The sequence below is a fragment of the Microcebus murinus genome, chromosome 3 (assembly GCF_040939455.1).
Source record: "Microcebus murinus isolate Inina chromosome 3, M.murinus_Inina_mat1.0, whole genome shotgun sequence".
Classification (NCBI taxonomy): domain Eukaryota; kingdom Metazoa; phylum Chordata; class Mammalia; order Primates; family Cheirogaleidae; genus Microcebus; species Microcebus murinus.
In genome coordinates, this window is record NC_134106.1 from 6,628,470 (window position 1) to 6,647,066 (window position 18,597).

The following is an 18,597-nucleotide window of genomic DNA, read 5'->3' on the forward strand; positions in this document are numbered from 1 at the left end:
CCTCCAGGCCTCAGCAATTCATTGTTGTGAAAACGGTCTGAACTGACAGTGTCCCCCATGTGCATATGCACATATATGGGCTCCTAACGTGCACACGTGTGAGTGCGCGCGCAAGCACACACACACACACGCACACACACACAACTAAGCAACAGGAATCCGTCAGCACCGACCTGCACTGCACCCCGCTAAGCATAGAGAAGTGCCGGACATTTACGGGCACTATCAATCTCGTGCCGCTTATATTGCCTTGGCTTTGTGACCCCAGGGCCTGGCTTTGAGTCCTGGGACAGACACGTTTCCAGGAAACGTGGGTGGTTTGCAACCCTGGGTCACTTCTCTTTAGTCTCTTTAAATTGGGGGAATCCCATGTCGTTGATCAAGAGGAACCACTGACGCGATCGCAGCGGTGAAAGGCACAGGAAACAGCCCTCTGGCGCAGGGCCCCGATTCCAGGCAAGTAAGTGGGGAGTTATTCTGGGCTATCGGCAGCCCTGCTCTTCCTGGACTGCGGCTTCTCAACGGGAAGGAAATACTTTGCAGATAGGGGTGGGGGTGTCGCTACCCGAAAATGGCTCCCCTCCTGGTGCAAGTGCTCGACTGATTCTACTCCTGTGTGGCATTTGCACTTACCTCCTCTGTCCCCACCCCAGGCTGAACAGTCCTGGCCTTCGGTCCCCCAAGGGGTTTACCCATGGGGGCTGCTTTAAACGGACCCATCCTGCTCATATAAACGTGTGGGGATCACACAAAAACCAGGACTCCAGGACTGGCCTCAGCACCTATCAGTTGCCCCCACGCCTCCCACCATCTCTGCTTCTTCAGCCTCCACTTGGCTCTGTACCCAGCGCCGGCTCACACCTCTGGCACCCTAGGATGTGACAGCTCACGGTGACCCCCCGGCTCGCTCGAGGGAGCCCTGCTTCAGATACAGACTTTCCAGTCATGCAAGCCAATGCATTCCCTTCTTCATGCCACGGTCTTCCGAATGGGGTTTTTAATCTCTCAAAACGTGAAGAACCCTGACTAATACGGATATATTTCATAAAGTGTGTTGAATGCCAAGCTAAACAGTTTGATCGTGGATTTGGTAGGAGGAGGGGAGCCCTTGAAAATTTTTGAGTAGATAAGTGGTCTCTTCGATGCATCCAATCAGCCAATACACACATTTGGAGCGCTGCCGTGTGTGCTGTGCTGGACCACGGCTAGCCGCCGGTGAACACCAGGAGTGTGCCTCCTGCCCTTGAGAAACTCACTGTCTGATTTCACTCAGTAAATAATTTTTGGCTGCTGATAATGTATAAAACACTGTGTTAAATCCTCGTCAACATGAAATGCTTAATTCAAGATAGTGGCCAAAATCGTGCTGTTGGGAGGTAGAGCTGGCTGCACCAGTGTGCAGGCGACCCAGTAGACTGGACTGAGGTGGGGACATCCTGCAGGGGCAGCTGCCAGAGCCCAGCTGCAAGGGCAGGGGTGGTGTCCCTGCCAGTGGGCTGGGACTTAAACATGTCGAGTCTGGACATCTGTTCAAAAAGCAGTGAGAAATGCCACGGTGCGTTCACAAGTTGTCGATTAGCAGCGATGGTGTTTAGGACAGTACTTAAGAATCAGAAGACTGGATTCCAGTCCCAGCTCTGCTCTTTCTTCTCTCTGTGACACTGAGCGCATTGTTTCGCCCTTCTAAATTTCAGAGGGACAGTAACGATGCCCTCCTTGCTCTGCCTACCTCACAGGACAACAGAGTAAAATTTTGTAAAGTATACTATGTAACAGTTATGACAACTGCTATAAAAATGGATACACTGTGTAAAAGCATTCAAAGTCTCCGTGTTAACATAAACAATGTTAACTGCTTGGATTAGAACCTTGGGATCATCAACTTTTCCTGGGATAACTATAAAGGCAATCGGAATTTGGCTCCTAAATGATGGCAATAACTCAGTCTCAGTCGGGCCCGCCCGAGCCCCTTCCCCTGGAAGCTTGCTGCACGTTTTCCCTCCCGCCACGGAGCTGCCCTCCCAAGGCACAACCTGTCACTAATGAAAGAGACAGGCATGGACTCGGGCGTTTTAAAACTTCATCTGTCACAACAAACAGAAGTCAATTATCTAACCCCAGAAATCGTTTCCCCAGATGATAGATGGAAGCTATTATCGGGTCCTTGGCAAAGACCTTGCCAGACTTCGATGTTGCCTCCCTGGCCGGCCGGGCCCGGCTGCCTCATTCTCCCCGGGCCCACTCTCTGGGCTTCCCAAGGGCACGTGGGCCCCAAGTGGCTCTGCTGCAAGCCCACGACCTACTCTGTGGCCGTTCCAGGTTCTTTTCTCTAGTTTGTGACTTTTGCCGAATCATCTGGGAGCAGGACAGAATAGTGGAAACTCAGAACTTTTTTTTGTTTGTTTTTCATGAGACTCAGTCTAACTCTGTTTCCCCGGCTAGAGTGAGTGCTATGGCGTCAGCCTAGCTCACAGCAACCTCAAACTCCTGGGCTCAGGCGATCCTCCTGCCTCAGCCTCCGGAGTAGCTGGGACTACAGGCATGTGCCACCATGCCCAGCTAATTTTTTTAAATATATATTTTAGTTGGCCAATTAATTTCTTTCTATTTTTAGTAGAGACGGGGTCTTGCTCTTGCTCAGGCTGGTTTCGAACTCCTGACCTTGAGTGATCCACCCACCTCAGCCTCCCAGAGTGCTAGGATTACAGGCGTGAGCCACCGTGCCCGGCCACTGCCCCTCTTCTGAGAGGTGTCCGGGTGACTGGATCCCTGTTCCCGGCCTGGCGCTCGTCGGGGACTCTGGTGAGGAGGACTCTGCAGAGCCTTCCTCAACAGTATGGACCCCAGGTGGATTCGGCATATTCTTCCTGTAGATAAATAGAAGACAGCTGGCTGCTCTCCATTCTGATTCACGAGTCTATTTTTTTTTTTTTTTTTGCTGGTGGGGAAGATGTGATGTGGAGCTGGCTTAGTGTGAATGCTACGCCACATGTTTCTAGAAACTTAAAGGGACACATTCCTTTAGCACAGGCGCTGCTGCCTCACTGTCTGCAGCAAAGGTGGGGTCTGCACTGTTGCCTCCAGCAGCTACAATCAGATTTAGAAGATTGTTCAGAGAAAGGCGCGGGGACAGCGGGCAGCCTGTGGGCTTTGGGGTCAAGTGACCCCAAGTTTACAGTCCCAGCTCTGTCCTTACTGGCTGGAGGACTTTACCGCATGCCACAATTTCTTTATCCATAAAATGGATGTTAGAATCATTAAATAAAAATTATGCATGCCAAGCACCTAACACATAGTAGGTGCTCACAAATGTTACTTCCTTTCCTTTTTTGATGTCCAAAAATATTTGACCCCAAAACAGATTCTAAGGCATAGACAAGAATAAACTGAGCCTATAGTTTTAGATAAAGATGCAGCTCTACCTTTCTGTGGTTCAAAGTGGCAGTTCTTGCTTCATTTATTATTTTCTCAGCTATCTTAGTCCTGGAGAGTCATCGTCGTCCTTCATAAGGCCACTGAGCCAGTGACATTAGGGGCCTGGGCTCTCTCTCTGGGCACAGTGTCTACCTGGCTACCTGGCTGCTCCAGCACCAGTCAGATAATAGCTGGGCTCCCCTGACCAGCACATCTCTCCTCCTGTGCAGCTCAGTCCTCAGGGATCCGTCCCTCTGGTCTAGGTCCCCAGCAAGCCAGGAGGGACAGTCTAGTTGCCAACATGGCAGGAACAAATGCTTTGGACCTGAGTCATTAGAAGGCTCTCCTGTAGGAAACTGGTCCATCTTCTCCAGGGTCGTTCCTTTTTTTCACCACAGGTGTTCTCCTATCCTAAAGTCACTTTGAGAAAGCCTTCTGAAGACATGGGAGCTGCCATAGTCCTTTTCAGCACCAAACATGCTTCTGTGAAACAGACTGGTCTTCTCTCCTGCGCCACACCTGCTCCAGACCCAGGCAAAACTATTATCCCTTTTTATACGAACTATCAATTGTAATAGGTTATTTACCTTAAAGGGATCCTCATCAGGATATAACTGATGATTATCTAATTCACATAATAAACTCAGTTCAATAGATGGCTATGAAATAACAAAATTTAAAGCAATCCTGTGTCAGAGGTATTTTTGGAAGCATAATAAGTTTGAACTGCAAGTAACTGACCCCATAGACATAAATAGACTCGACCACACTGAAACAGCACTCACGACAATACCATCCGCACATTAGAAACAGGATCATAATTGGTTTCACATAAAACAGATCTCCAAAGAAAATGAATCATTTCCCACGAGAGCCCTGGGATAGTCTTTAATTGAACATTGCTTGGAAGAGGCAGGACAGCTTGAGGGCCAAGTGCTGTGTCACACACAGGCTTTAATATTTCACCCACATTTCACCTTGCACACTCACCCCGCCCCATCTCAAGGTACGGAGTCTCTACTGTAAGAACTGCTATGATAACTGGCATGCTACAAAACTCCAAAGAATTGTGACAAGCCAGCAGTCTGCCTTTTTGATTGCTGCTCAAGAATGGGCTTCACATTTTATTGCCTATAAAGATAAAATCAAACATTGCTTTTGGTCCTGCATGTTGCTCTGCTAATTTGATATCCTCCTACCTGTGTGTGCTTGGATGGTATGGGGCCACTTGCTTGCCTCTTAAATTGCTGCCCACTGGGGCAGGGGCCAGGACTCTTGATTGCCAAGAGAGATCCAAGCGTAATTAAACCTTGCTGCTCTTCCCTTCATCTGCACCACCTCCTGATGTTGATATCCTTCTAACACTCGGAGCTCAAGAGCAGCTTTAGAACCACCATCGCAGGGTGCAGCGAGAGGGGGCTCTCATCCCCTCTTCTGCATTTCCAAATCCTCTCTAAGCACCTGATGCAACCTTTCCTATTTAGCTTAGTACGTGGTGCAATAGGAATTACAATACATGCATAATAAGGGCTTTGTAAGGACACATGTAATGTAGATGGCACATTGCCAGGCATGCACACAAAAAGCGATGCTTAATAAATATGTTGAGTGAATGAATGAATCTCACTTTTCACCAATGTGCACATAGGCACAAAAACTGCTTGTAACCTCAGCAAGGGTGTTTACTGCTTGCAAGAGTCCAGAGCCTTAGCCCCCAGCATGGGGTGGATAATGTGAACCAAATACCTCTGTCTAGCTGATGTTAAAACCCTTCCCCTCAAAACAAGCCCATTCTTTTTTCAGTCAGTTAATCCTAACTGAAAACTGCTAGAAGCTACTTACAAATTATAAAATAAACCAAGTTTATTACATCTTCACTAAAGACACACCCTAACTAGTTTATCAAAACTGCATAGCATCTTCACTGCTTCCAGACCATACTGAGCTATTTATGTGACTGGGAGAAGGTGCCCCTTCCTCCAGACTCTCTGCTGCCCTCCCCTCCCCCAGCCAAAGCTGGATGATGACGCTGATGGGAGGGGCCCCAGGGCCCCGCCCTGTGCACTGTGCATAACCCACCCAGGGCCACTTCAGTGAAGCCCATCAGAAGTTCAGACTTCCTCATCAGCCCTCTGCCCAGACTTAGGTACAAAGCCAAGGGTTTCCCCACCACAAAAGATTGGAAGGATGTTTACAAGTCCTCCTTTTTTCCTTTAGGAGCCTGTTTGCTGAAACGTCCTGTGTGTGAAAGAGACAAGCATCTGGGGCAGTTGAAGCCCTTGTGAGACTTCTGGGTCTAGGAGGAGGAGATAGGACCCCTCCCAGGGAGAGAGAAGACATGAAGCACCAGGAAGGAATCACATGGGTCTTGATGTGCCTACCTGGACCTGGCACAGGGGAAAGTGCTGTATGAAGTTCAAAGATTTCACGCTGAGTCTGGAAGGTGGGAAAGAGTTAGCCGGCAAGACGAGGGGCAGAGGGCCTCCCAGAGGGATGGACAGGCTGGTGCTAGGGCACAGGGGTGAAAGTCATTTGGGAAGCTATGAATGGTTTGGCCTGTTCCCCAAACTGCAGCCAGAGAGATATTTTGAAAATGCAGATTTGCTTGAAATGATTCTGTGGCTCTTCACTAGCCTTATGTAAAGTCATGGTCTTAATCTAGAATCATCTAAGCTCTTCCATGACCAGGCTCCTGCTTGCCTCTCTGGCTTTTCTGCTGTCACTCACAGGCCACGCTATCCCTTGATTGGCATGTGAAAACACTAAGCCCTCTCTCACCTTTGACTCTTTGCACAAACTCTCTCTCACCACCAACTTTCAGCTCACGTTCCTCGTTGCTCCCTACCTTCTCTGGGTCAGGGAGCCCTCCCTGGGCCCTAGGCTGGGTGACGTCCCCAGTATGTTCACCCACTGAACTCAATTGTACCTTCTTGTTAAGAGACTGCCCTCCCCTCTAGATGGCCAGCACTAGCGGATCAGGGACTGTGGATTCTTGGAGCTGGCACAGGAGCTAATGCATGACAGGAACTGAGAATGAGTGAATGAATGAGTGCATGCGTTAAATGTGACAGTATCTCTGGATGTAGTTGAAGTTTGCTGGGAAATTAGGCTGAAAAGCCTTATATAGCACACTAAGGAATTGGGATTTTACTCCCAGACTGTGGGGAGCCACTGAAGGATTTTTAAGAGAGTGCCGTACTAGATTTGCATTTTTGAATAATCACGTTTGGGAAGATAATTCTGGCACACACGTAATCAGGATGAATTGGAGAGTTGTCTAGGCTGGAGATGGGAAGCCTTGTTATAGCACCACATTCACAGAAATGCAGGGACGTGGGGACCAAGGAAGGGGAACAGCTCTCTGGGTACTGTATAAGTGGAATTGTCAATATCTGGTGACTGGATTTGCAGGATGAGGGAGGAAAAGGACTTTAGGAGGGTGCCAAAATTTCTGGTTGGACAAAAAGACGAAGAAGAAGAAGAGCAAATTACATTAATAGAACCATGAAGTGAATGATCAATTCACTTTGGGTGGACAGGGGTCTCAATTGGCAGGGGTCTCAATCAATCAACGCCATGTTTTGTGTTGCTTCCGGTCAGCCTTTCTGAGCAAGAAAGCTGGAGTGTCTGTGGTTCCTTTGCCCTGCTGGGGGACTCTTAGACCTAGAAGTGCGAGAACCACAAGTGTGAGACCACAAGAAGAGTGAGAACCACGGTTTGCAAGTCAGGTGGGCTCTGAGACCCACTCCACCAAGGGCACCGGCCCCATCCTATTACAGCATCGGCTTTTGACCTGACTCAGGGTGGGGAGGAGGCATCCGCAAGGAGCGCTCTTTGCTGCTGTGAGCTCCAGGCTGAATTGCCACGTCTCATTCTGAGCGGGGCACAAAGGAGGCATTGATCGCTGGCAATCCTGCCCCCAATCCCTCCTTACTGCTCTGCTGTGCCTCGACCCCAGCACTCTCAGACTGACCCTGGGTGCCCAACCAGCCATTTCCGAGGGTCTGGCCCAGCCAGGGGTCCTCCTGCCACATTCTGGGCTCTGCCCAGTAGCAGGCTCAGAACAGAACCCTGGTGCAGACTGGAAGCCCGGCCCGGAGTTGCCATGCTCCAAGCCGCGTGGAAAGTCTGAGCAGGGCCTGAACACACTGCACAGCTCGCTTCTTGGCGCTGGCAAGTGGGATTCACCAAATTGCAATGCAGAGTCGCCAGTGAGGTCAGCTTTGGCCGAGAACCTCAGGCAGAGTGGGAGAGTCCGGGAGAGGAAGGAAGGGGACGCCGCAGCAAATGTAGCCAGGGTGTAGCCCTGCTTTAAAAACACCAACTGAAAAGGAACCCCGGGAAGAAGACGGCCTGGCTCCAAATCCCGAGGGGGCTCACGGTCTGATATCTGAGCCCTGGGCTGCCCGAAGCAGCTCACTGGACGCCACTCCCCAACCTTTAACTAGGTTAAAAGGCCTGAGAAAACAACTCCTAAACCCTTGGCAAAGAGTCACACGTACGGTCTCGCAGACCCTGGGAATTCCACAGAACTGAGAAAATGAAGTCTCTGTTTCGAGCCATGACTAGGTCTCTTATATGACTAAGGGTTATTACTTCTGCTTAGAGTCAGAAAAGTGTCCACAGCTCCAAATCCTATGGGCCGACCAACCACTCTCTGGGTGGTGGTTAAGCAAGCACTTTCAGAATTAATGCTGGGCACTTTCAGATCCCTCGGGACATTTCTGCTCTCCGACCGTGGGTTTGTCAGTGGTTCCCCAGAGACTTGAAAGAGTCTGTGTTCTATGGAAGGGATTAGCTCACTTATAAACTCACTCGCCTCTGGATTTGCCCCACACATTCATACACTTGCAAAGAAATCCAAAATCCTTGGGCTTGAGTCTCTCCTCTAAAAAGACAGATAAAGCTTCATAAACTTGCTTTATGTAAAATTTCCTCAAGCACATATTAAAAATACAGATTTCCAGACTCCTCCCTGAAGACTGATGCAGTAGGCCTACGGTAGGGCCTTCGGAAGCTAGGCTTTTAAAAGCGTTCCTCATGATTAGGCAAGTGTCGGCAATGCCTCTGAGCCTAGAAGCACCGGAGGAGGGGGTGGGTCATTTCCACCACGCCCCCAGCAGGTGAGCCACGAAGCTGGCCCGTGTGACTGCAGGGACCTGTGCCCGGCATGAGGACAGCAGCGAGGAAGGCTCTCGGGGGGAGAAAGAAGGGCTCCGAGCAGGCTCGCGAGGTGGGGGATTCGAAGTTCACCGGGAGACCGTCCCTGAGCAGAATGTTCTAAAGGAGGCTGCTGCTGTTCAGATGGCGTCGTGACGACAGGACTGTTTGGACAGGACCTGGTTGGGGACTTAGCGAAAGGATGAAATAAATCAGACAGTCGAGAGAGTTAGGAGAAAATCTACCTGGGGGGAGGTCGTAGAGGCCCTTGACACCCAGCCCATCGTGGCAGCAAGCAGCGGATATTCCATTTAGCTCAGGGCGTCTGTCTCTGGGCCACCGGGGCCCCGTTCTACGGCTGAGGAACACCTCTCAGGACACCTGCTTTGCTTGTGTTCTCCCCTCTCGTGGGGCGGCGTGAAGGCCGAGTGCCTCTGCAGGCACCGTGTCACCCTCATCTCTGTGTTCCCAGAGCCCAGCACAGTGCCTGGCACACGGGCACATCAATCCGTGAATGTCGGCCGACTAGCTTTGAACTGGATTCCTTTGTATCATTTGACTTTAGGGCTCCCGGCTTTGTGATGGAGATGACCAACCGGACCTTCCTAAGAGATCTACAGCCAGAGCAATAGTTGATTCTAATTTTGTCTTTACTGCATCAGGAAGTGCTCAGCCCTGGGAGAGGAATCGTGGTGTACCCTGACTTCATCTCAGCGGCTTATTCTCAAGGCAAGCTTTCTGTAGCCCCTCCACTCCTCGGGCCAGGGCCTGCCTTACGCCGTGGATGGGCTGCAAGACTTCCCTGGACACAGGTTCAATAACCGAACCGCCTGGATGCTGCCTCAGAGTGCGGGCTCTTCCTGGGGGCCCCCCTCGCCCTCCCCAAGTCTGCAACACGCGCTTTAGTCCCAGCTGGGCTTCATCAGCGGAGTACTGACCAGCACGAGGCTGCTCTGACAGCTTCAATTACCAGCTGGAGGAATAAAAGCAAAACTCAGGGGAAGAGACGTCAGAGGCGGAGAAGCAGCAGAGAGTTGGGCCCTCCGGTGGCATGGATGATGTGAGGGAGTATGTTTTTCTTCTATGTTTTAGCTCCGTTTGGGGAGTTTGCGTCCTGAGAGATTAGCAAGGCCTTTTTTGACCATTTTTTTTTTTTTCCTGACCACAGGAAGATTTATCTGTTATAGAATCACATAAAGTTTTCAAAGATGGGACATAAAACATGAGTAATAATACATTTTATTGAGCAACTACTCTGTTTCAGGTATTTTACCTAGATAATCTCTAATTCTTGTATCAACCCTGTTAGAGTATGTGATAGTACCTTTTTCTCCCCATTCCACCTTTCCAATGAAAAAGCTGAACCACCCAGAGCAACTCACTCAAGGTCAGAGAAGGTTGCAGGGCCGTGATTTGAACTTTGGGCTCTGAACCCTGGAAATCTATACTTTAAAAAAAAAGTCTTTAATATTTTTATATCACTAATTCATGTTTTTTTTTTCCTTATAGCAGCTTTACTGAGATATAATTCACATATCATGGAATTCCACCACTTAAAATGTACAACTAAATCATTCTTAGCATATTCATAGAGTTGCGCAGCTATCACCACAATCAATTTTAGAGGATTTTCAACACCCAAAAGAGAAACCCTATCCCTTTAACTATCACTCTTTTGTTCCCTCATTCCCTTACCAGCCCTAACCACCCCTAATCTACTTTGTCTCTATAGTCTTGCCCAGTCTGGACCTTTATATAGCTCCATATATGAATGGAGCTATATAATATGTGGTCTTTCATGATTGGCTTCTTTCATGTCATACAGTTTTCAAGATTTGTCCATATTATAGCATGCATCAGTACTGCATTCCTTTTTTTTTTTTTTTGAGACAGAGTCTTGCTCTGTCACCCGGGCTAGAGTACTGTGATATCATCCTAGCTCATAGCAACCTCAAACTCCTGGGCTCAAGGGATCCTCCTGCCTCAGCCTCCCAAGTAGCTGGGACTACAGGTATGTACCAACATGCTCGGCTAAGTTTTTGTTTCTATTTTTAGTTAGCCAGCTAATTTTTTCTATTTTTAGTAGAGATGGGATCTTACTCTTGCTGAGGCTGATCTCGAACTCTGCCCTCAAGCAATCCTCCTGCCTCAGCCTCCCAGAGTGCTAGGATTACAGGCATGAGCTACTGCATTCCTTTTTACAGCCCAATAATATTCCATTGTTTTATGGGTTGAATTTTGCTCCCCCAAACTAATAGGTTGAAATCCCAACCCCCAGTACCTCAGAATGTGACTTTGTTTGGAAATAGGGTTGCTGCAGATGTAATTAATTAAGATGAGGTCACATTGGGGTAGGGTGAGTCCTTAATCTAATATAAAAATGAGAAATTTGGACACAGACACACACACAGCGAGAACACCATGCATGTGAAGATGGAGGCAGAGATCGGGGTAATGAGTCTACAAGCCAAGCAACCAACAGAAGCTAGGAACGAGGCCAGAACAGATCCTTCTGCACAGCCTCAGAGGGAACCAACCCCCGCTAAGACCTGATCTCTGATATCCAGAATCTAGAACCGGGAGACAATAAATTTACATTGCTTAAGCCACTCAGTTTATGGTAGTTTGTTGTGGAAGCCTTAGGAAGCTAAAACATATCGTATGGCTATACCACATCTCGTTTATCCATTCATCAGTTCACGAACATTTGGGCTGTTTCCACTTTTTGGCTATTATGAATAATGCTATCGACATTCATGAACATGTTCTTGTGGGAACATGTGTTCTCCTTTTTCTTGGTACATATCTGGGAGTGAAATTGCTGAGTCATATGACAGTTCCATGTTTAAACTTTTGAGGACCTGCCAGACCGTTTCCTAAAGTTGGCTACACTTATCTTACATTCCCAGCAGCAGTGGGAGGGTTCCAGTCTCTCCACATCTTCACCAACACTTGTTGCCGTCTATTTGATTCTAGCCAGCCTAGTGGGCATGAAGTGGCTTGGCTTTGCCTTTCCCTGACAGCTAATGATGCTGAGCATCTTTCCATATGTCTGTGGTGATTTGTATGTCTTCTTTGTATATCCAAAAGTCTATTTGGATCCTTTGTCCATTTCTTAATTGGGTTGTCTTTTTATTATTGAGTTGTAAGAGTTCTTTAAATATTGTGGATATGAATCCCTTATCACCTACCTCACTTACAAATATTTTCTTAGCATCTGTGGGGTTACTTCACTTTCTTTCCTTTTTTTTTTTTTTTTTTTGAGACAGAGTCTTCCTCTGTTGCCCAGGCTAGAGTGCCATGGCATCAGCTTAGCTCACAGTAACCTCAAACTCCTGGGTCAAGCAATCCTTCTGCCTCAGCCTCCCGAGTAGCTGGAACTACAGGCATGCACCGCCATGCCCGGCTAATTATATATATATATATATATATATATATTTAGTTGTTCAGATAATTTCTTTCTATTTTTAGTAGAGATAGGGTCTTGCTCTTGCTCTGGCTCGTCTTAAACTCCTGACCTTGAGCTTTCCCCCGCCTCAGCCTCCCAGAGTGCTAGAATTACAGGTGTGAGCCACCATGCCCGGCCCTTCACTTTCTTGATGTGTTCTTTGAAGTACAAATGTATTTATTTTCAGAGTCCAATTTTCTATTACTAATTAGCATTTTACTCACTTGCTTTGCCTCTACACTTGCCCTTCTACAATCATTTCTCCAGGAACGGCCAATGGGATGTTTTTTGAGTATAGAGCAAATCATGCCAGCCCCCTGCTTGTAGAAAAACCATACCCACAAAGAGTTCTAGGGCCAACATGATCTCGGGCCTGTCGACCTGCCCAGCATCAGCTCATACCATCTCCCTCTCAATCACAACACTGCAGCTGCTCTGGCCTTCTTTCTCGAAAAGTCTACTTAATTCCAGCTTCAGGGCCTTTGCATTTGCTGTTCCTTTGTAATACTCTCGTCTCTGATTTATGCTTAGCCTCTCCTCCTCATTCTGGCCTCAGCTCAAATGTCATTTCCTCCAGGAAGCCTTCCTGATTGCCTTCTCTAGTGTAGCTACTCTCACCCCACCCTGGATATTCTGTATTACATCATTCTGTTTCATTGCTTTCAATAGGACTTAGGTGAAATTATTTTATCCGTGCACTTACTATCTGCCTTCCCCTGCTAGCATCTAAGTTCTGTGACACCAGTGACCTTCTCTGGCTTCTGCATTGCCACATCCTGGTTTGGGGGACAGTGCTTGGCATCTACTAGGTATTTAGTAAGTATTAGTTGAATTAAAGACCATTTTAGTATAGCAGCAACTAGACAGACTATATTATATAGCATGGCGCTTCAGAAATGAAAGAAACCTTCATAAATCTTAGCATTGGGAAAAACTTTAACCCTTTTGGTTTTATTGAGACCCATGAGTACAGTATAGTTTACATAATTTGGCATACTGGGCTTCTGACATGACAGGAAAACCAAGTCCTTGCTTATGGTGTATCCTTTACGTACACTAGAAAAATGCTTCTTGATTTTATTCCCTGAGGATCCTGTTGAAGTGCAGACTCTGATTCAGTAGGTCCCAGGTGATGCCGATGCCTCTGACCCAGGGACCACACTTTGAGCAGCAAGAGGTGAGGGGACAGGTGCTCCTTGGCTCACACATGTGACAGCATCACACCACCACCACCAGGTTGAGACTGGAGCCATACGAGGGCCCCCGATGTAAGGGAGAAAGACTGAGATATTTCAGTCGCTAATGGGGAGGGGTGACCCAGGCCAATCACCACTGCCCTTCCCAAGCACTGCTTGAATTCCCTCTATAAATGTATCTTTACCACAACACTTGAGTGGACAGAGAAGATCCCATCATGGGGAAACCAATGGCTTAGCGTATCTCAAACCAATGGCTTTTCCTTATATTGAATTAATATATTTTCTCTCATCCTGTTGCTGAAAGGTAGGCACCTCCATGGTAAGCAACTCGACTTTATGAACATTTATGGAGCACCTACTGTGTACCTGCCCTGCTTTGGAGCTAGACATACAAAGGTAAATAAAATCTAGTGACAGCAGTGGGAAGAGAAAACAAACGTTCTAGTCATGATCTAATGTGAAATGTCTACAATGAAAGCACACAGTGCTTTGGGGGAACCTAGGCAATCCATTTGCAGGGTGAGCTGAGACTTATCAGCGCAATAGGATGAGTGCTCCCGTTTTGTCTGACTCATAATCTGGCTGAAGCAATTGCTTTACAGGCCAATAAGAAGAGAGAGGGTGTGGTGTGCAGGGAAGCGGGGGGAGGGGAGCCCTGCACAGCGGGCTGAGCACTGGACAGGGTGCTTCACCCCATCCCTCACAACAGCACCAAGCTGCGTCTAAAGCACTAGGGAAGGCCGGGCGCAGTGGCTCACGCCTGTAATCCTAGCACTCTGGGAGGCCGAGGCGAGCAGATTGCTCGCGGTCAGGAGTTCAAAGCCAGCCTGAGCAAGAGTGAGACCCCGTCTCTACTATAAATAGAAGTAAATTAATTGGCCAACTAATATATATATAGAAAAAATTAGCTGTGCATGGTGGCGCGTGCCTGTAGTCCCAGGTACTCGGGAGGCTGAGGCAGGAGGCTCACTTGAGCCCAGGAGTTTGAGGTTGCTGTGAGCTAGGCTGACGCCACGGCACTCATTCTAGCCTGGGCAACAGAGCGAGACTCTGTCTCAAAACAAAAAACAAAAAAATAAAGCACTAGGGAAGCAGAGAGAAGATGGTGGTTCTGCCTAGAGGGCTCAAAAGAGAAGTCCTACAAGGGAGATTTAGGTTTGATCTTGAAAGATGATCCGAAGGTTGTTAGAAGGATGAAAGGAAGATGCTGCAGGCAGAGGTGTCGGTGTGGGGGGCTCGTGGCTGGAGAGATCTGTAATGGACTCAGTGAACCATGAGAGAGACCCTGTCCCATGGGAGACAGATGCCCGGCAGGGAGAAATCCATTCAACTTAATAGTTAGGAAGGGCACTGTGACTTGGGAAAAATGGCAAGCTTGGTGTGGTTTGAGAGGAGCTGGCAAACTTTTTCTACAAAGACCAGATAGCAGGGCAAATATTTGAAGCATGTGGGCCATTTGATTCCTTCCTAAACTATTCAACCCAGGAGAGGCTGCTAAGAGGTAAAATGAACAGTGTAGTGAGTGTCAATAAAACTTTATGACCACTCAAATTTCATGTAATTTTCATGTGTCATGAAATATTATTCTTCTTTTGATTTTCTTCAACCATTAAAAAATGTCAAAGCCATTCTTAGCTCAAGGACACTACAAAAACAGGCTGTGGTCTGTATCTGGCCTCTGGGCCACAGTTTTCCAACCTCTGGGTCAAAGCACAACTGGAGAGGGTAATAATAGAGGAAGCTGGGGAAAAGGCTATGGCTAAGGAGTTTAAACCTTATCCAGTGGCCAAAAGGAAACCATTGGACATTCTTCAGCCCAGGGAGAACGTATGCAGATAAGCACAAGTGGACTGCTCTGCTACCTAAGACGGGGACTACAAAACCTAAGAATGAATAAATTACTGCAAGCACTCTTTGAAAGCTTTAGCAAAACCTATTTACATACAGAGTGCTAATTAAACTTTTTTTCCCCTTTTTCATTAAAACAAGCCACACCCTTTGTTGGCACTTGGTTATGTTGTTCTAAGTATTTGAAAACAACACATGGCATTTTCTTAATTACTCTAAGACAAATAATTTTTATTAACACAAGTTGCCTTTGCTCATATAGTTCAATTTATTGAGGTTTTATCCTATATGTCTTTAATTCCATAAGCATGACTCAGAGTTGGAAGGTCCAGTGCCCTGCCTCTTGGCAGGGACAACACAATTACACTCAGAAGTGAGCTGGTAAATGTTTAACAATCTCCTCCCTCAAAAACATGTATGTGTGCACATACGAGTTTAATTTTTACCGATTTAAAAGATGCATAGCGCATAATTTATATGTAATTGTAAAGTATACACTACTCCTTATTAAATTCCATAGAGCTAGTTGATTCTCACAGAATGCTTTCATTATTTTTGCCAAATGCTTGCATCCATAGTCAACCTGTGTCTGCAAATTCAGCTATGATTTGACAAGATTGTGAATAAGTGCTTCATCACTGCCCAATTCAGCAAAGAAGTTACTCATGTCATTGATAAATGAGTGTAGTTCCTACATGAATATTAGTTCACATTTTTGTTTATGTTAGTAGGACAAAAGTGTCCCCTTTAACAGCACAAGATATGAGGAAAAAAGAAAAGAAAAATAATTATTTTAAATGAAAAATGACAAAAGTGAAACAGTAGGGCCGGGCGCGGTGGCTCATGCCTGTAATCCTAGCTCTCTGGGAGGCCAAGGTGGGCGGATCGTTTGAGCTCAGGAGTTCGAAACCAACCTGAGCAAGAGCGAGACCCTGTCTCTACTATAAATAGAAAGAAATTAATTGGTCAACTAATATATATAGAAAAAATTAGCCGGGCATGGTGGCGCATGCCTGTAGTCCCAGCTACTTGGGAGGCTGAGGCAGCAGGATCGCTTGAGCCCAGGAGTTTGAGGTTGCTGTGAGCTAGGCTGAGGCCTCGGCACTCACTCTAGCCTGGGCAACAAAGTGAGACTCTGTCTCAAAAAAATAAATAAATAAAATAAAAAATAAAAAAAAAAGTGAAACAGTAGAGATGTATACTATAACCTCATTCATCTGTCAATGACATGAGTGACCTCTTTGCTGAATCACATAATAGTTTGCAAGTATTGGGAGGATATTTCCTCAAAAATTTTTACTATTCACGATGTAATAACTACAGGCATGATATACTTCTAAGTTTAATCTGCATTATTAACATTTTCTCTATGACTTTATTAAGTTTATTAAGTTAGACAAACAACAAAATAAATCAGGCCTTGATTTTTATAATTTGCCAATTTTCCCGGTGTAAACACTCCCACAAATGAAAGAGTGAAGCCACCCAAAATGTGGAGTTAGGAGAGACGTTCACTAGCATACCATTATATAATATTTCTACCACAGAGATACAATCAACAATTTGCAAATTTCCAGAATATTTAAGAATCATCTCTCTGGAGACAGCATATACTGATTACACCTCATTTATCTAGAACTGTCTCTTGCAGTTCAGCAATGAGAATGTCATCTAAAGAAACTTCTTTTTAAAACAAAGAATGGACAGACCTCAAGTATCATTCTGTAAAATTAGTGAATCAATTTGCTTGTCATCTAAATCTAAAATCTTAACAAAATGACCACATTCTCAAAAATTAGCTGTAAATGTCATCTAAAACATACTCAATCTCAAAAGTCTAGGACCAATGATTAGAGTCTCAGTAGTAATATAGCTAGCTCTTGTAGTATTTTCTCTCATGTCCAAACTAACAAAAAACATGGAAAATGGAATCATGAATACCAGAGTAGGGAGGTGCCTTAGAAATTAGCTAGTCTAATCTTTTCTCATTCCACAAATGAGTTGACTGAAGTCCAAGGAGGTTAATTTACTTATTACAAAGAGGCAATGCTATTACCAAAAGCTAAGTTTTCATTTGTAAAATAGTTTCTGAGTGCTAATTTTGTCCCCAGTGTGCTAAGGCAAGATAACTGTGGTAAATGTATTTAACTTGCTCTCGCTTTGGGGATAAATGGGTCCCTTTGGCAACACTATTTTTGGGAGAGTAGTGTTAAGCTGTGGAAAAGAAACTTTCAGTTATGCTTACATACTCACATCACTAGGGCGTTTTGGTTTTGTTTCTATTGTATCACACTGTTTACCACAGTTCTTTTAAAGCACAGATTTGCCCGTTCCAAGAGTAATCATTTATAAGTTAATACCAAGTAAACTGGGCAAGTCTTGTGTAAGCCAGCTGACCCTCAAGCAAATTTCAGAGTTAAGAACATATTTTATACCTTGATCTGAGAGTGAAAAAAAAATCTCAGGTTCTTGTGAACTCCTGGAGGCAGAAAATTTCTTTGGAAAATGGGCTGTTGGCCAATCTCAGTGGGCTGCTGAAAATTTCATTTTTGAGAGTTTCTTTCTTCTCTGGAAATGATGCCTGCTACACCATATTTTCTTTCTCTTTCTTGTTCTCCTCCTCTTCCTCCTCCTCCTTCTTTTCTTAAAATATTAATAATATAGGCCTACAATAGTCTCTTATCTGAAACCCCTAAGGCCAGATATGTGTATATTCAGAATTTTTCAGATCTTAGAAAGGTAATACATGGCATATAGTGTATATTCTGAATCATCCTCAGTTTGGTCTGGGGTAATAGTCTATAATCAAGCACATTTATATTTTACAGCAAAATAAATATTCATATGAAGTGGGATAAACAGGACTATACATAGCTGCATGTCAGTTCATTTCCAGTAAATTTTACCACTGAGAAATATTTTTAAAACTAGCTTTTAAGGGCTTTTTAGATTCAACAATTCTGGAAAAGGGAATATAGGCCTATAATGACATCATCAGCATTCTCTTCTTCTCTTGATGTGTTAAAAAAATGTGTTTGTGGGCCGGGTGCAGCGGCTCACACCTGTAATCAATCCTAGCACTCTGGGAGGCTGAGGCAGGAGGATTGCTCAAGGTCAGGAGTTCAAAACCAGCTCTGAGCAAGAGTGAGACTCTGTCTCTACTAAAAATAGAAAGAAATTAATTAGTCAACTAAACATATATAGAAAAAAATTAGTATGGGCATGGTGGCACATGCCTGTAGTCCCAGCTACTTAGGAGGCTGAAGCACCAGGATGGCTTGAGCCTAGGAGTTTGAAGTTGCTGTGAGCTAGGCTGATGCCATGGCACTCTAGCCCGGGCAATAGAGCGACACTCTGTCACACACACACACACACAAAATGCGTGTGTGTGTGTATGTTTAAGCTACGTTCAACTTTAATTTTATTGTTACTTGTTGGAAGCTACAAGTCTTGTGTAAGCCAGCCGACCCTCAAGCAAATTTCAGAGTTAAGAACATATTTTATACCTTGATCTGAGAGTGAAAAAAA